The 2500-nt window shown below is 35.9% G+C and overlaps 1 protein-coding gene across 1 annotated transcript in view; it reads right to left on the bottom strand.

The window, feature by feature from the left end:
• Window positions 1-2500, bottom strand: part of LOC122247822 (sodium-coupled monocarboxylate transporter 1) — a 21412-nt gene that overhangs the window by 13367 nt on the left and 5545 nt on the right. The gene's annotated exons all lie outside the window — the stretch shown is intronic.

The following is a 2500-nucleotide window of genomic DNA, read 5'->3' as shown; positions in this document are numbered from 1 at the left end:
GATTCCTGACAGGATAGAGCTTCTTTCTTACTATTGCAACATAAATACCTAATAGCTAATGGTCTATAAACAGATTACCAACGATAAAACGTGATTGCAATAACCTGATAAGCTCGGCAAACAGTAGCAGCTGTTGTTATGATGATAATAATCATAATAATAATAATAATAACAAGCAAAGAAGGTCACATGCAGAGAAACAAAAGTCAGAAAATGTAAAAATATCTAAAGACAGGAAATGCTATGCGTAAAATATACTTAAAAACGCCTTTGCCTTTGGCTCTCAAGGTCACACAGGCACTCACTCACTCACACGCACGCACGCACTCACCTATCCACCATTCACCATGCACACACATACACCCAGCCACACCCACACACTCATATGCACATTTGACAGTAGAGCTTAAACGGACGAAACTAATTGTGCTGTTAAAAAAAATACCAGCCACAGCTTTTCATTCAGCGTCCCTTGTTGCTAATGACTAAAATGGAAAGACCTTGAACATCAAGATTCCAACACAATGGACTTTTAACTGGTATAATTATTAAAGATCTTTTTGCTTCTGTCACTACGGGAAGTTGTGGCTTAGCATGAAGCATGGCATGAAGAGTAATATAAACTTTGTTTATATGACAAGGTTTGTTCCCATAACATTAGTGATATAAACATTCGCTCAATCTTATATGATTTGATACACACTTCCGTGAATAGGACTCCTTCAGTTCGTTAACAAATGCAACAAATCCAAGTTGTAATTACATAATGCAGTAGCGCTCTATGTATTATTACTTAGTTTTATCTTTTATCATATTTCTTTATAAATCCTATTGTTAAGATTTGTCACTATTCATATGCATACGTGTTAGGTTGTGGTTGTATGCGTTAGTGTAAACGATTTCCAATATGTGTGTTGATTTATTTGCTGGAACGATGTATGTGCATTAGACTGACATATATGAATATTATGTGTGTTGACATATATGTACTTGCATATGCGACAGTGACCCTGTACGCATATGACTGCAAACCCTTTCTACAGCAAAGAGTTTGTCACGCGTTCAGAAGTAATTAAAGATTAAAGGCAAAAAACAAACAAACGAACTTAGAAGATACTGTATATCTAATATAACAAGTTGCCCAATGCACATAAGCGAATGCTATTAGGCATTCTAATCATGCTATTAATAACTAATGAATCCATAATTTGTGTAATATATTTCCTTGTTTATGTTTTCCAAAAACTAAAATAAATTGAGAAATAAAGGGACAATTGCAATTTCTGACTTATGGGAAATGTTTGTCTTAATTAATAGTTTAGACATGGCTCATGCACTGAACGGTGGAATTCGTTATTTTTGATTCGTCTTTGACTGACGTAATATAATGGCGTGCAAGTATCGATTAACATTAACATTATATGATTAATTTGAGGTGTACATCAATTTTATGCATGTGGTCTTACATAATGATCCTAATTTCGTAACATTCGCAAAGTTACGAAAACATACTCGCTCATCTCCTTATGGAATTGAAGCGACGCCAGAAAAACACACACCACCTTATATCTGCATCTTGCAAGATAAGATAAAAATGATGCCGTCATATCAGTTCTCACAACGGAAGTAGCCTAGACAAGAATAACTGTAATATAAATGATGATGATCATAATGATGATGAGGATAACAATAATGATACTGCTGCTGATGATAACAGTAGTAATATTAATAATGATGATAATGATACTATCAGTACTAATACTACTAATAGCGATAATATAGATGACTTTCATTTTTCTGTTCGTTCCTGAGTTTGGAAACAGAAGGCGTCAGCTCGGATCAATTCTTATAACATCCTTCTTTCCGAGCGCATGATGAGAGAATGATATATTTGCAGTTATAGCTTCTTCTGCAGCAAATGCGGTTCTCTAAGGGAATACTAATGGTCCGAAACTAAATCTTGGACTGTGCTTGTAATTAGTCCCTCTCTCACCACACCAATAACGCAATACTAAGCAGTAGGCCAACGCGTTCTCTTCTGAATCACAAGAGGACAGAATCAGATCCGAACACATGCTATTTTGGGGGAAACATGATACCAAATTTGAGACCAGTGAATACTGTTAACTCATTTTTCCCCATAAGCAGTGCATTGAACCTAAACCTATTCATTTTCGCTGCAGTCACTATTTTGCTGATGTATTCAATTGAATTATTGAACTATCTCGGAAATAATGTTAGTTCTTCAGAAGCAAGGATATCAAATGGCGTACTTGTAACTGATCGTTTAACGGTAAAAACTGTACAGTGCTTTACTGTTAGCCAATGCCGGTTTCTGACAATGTGTTACAGGTAGATAGAGACAGCAAAAACTCCTAATCTTGTAAAAGCAGTTACTTGCTAAATGCATATACGAAGCCCCGTGAAAACGCGACCGCAACGCAGTGGACCGTTAGTGGGATATCCCTAAAACGAAAAGACGTTTGTCTGACATAATGAC

This window comes from Penaeus japonicus, unplaced genomic scaffold, assembly GCF_977035675.1.
Source record: "Penaeus japonicus unplaced genomic scaffold, GWHDUDI00000001_assembly GWHDUDI00000003, whole genome shotgun sequence".
Lineage (NCBI taxonomy): Eukaryota > Metazoa > Arthropoda > Malacostraca > Decapoda > Penaeidae > Penaeus > Penaeus japonicus.
Note: the sequence above shows the minus strand (reverse complement) of the source record. Positions and strands in the feature narration are given on the sequence as shown.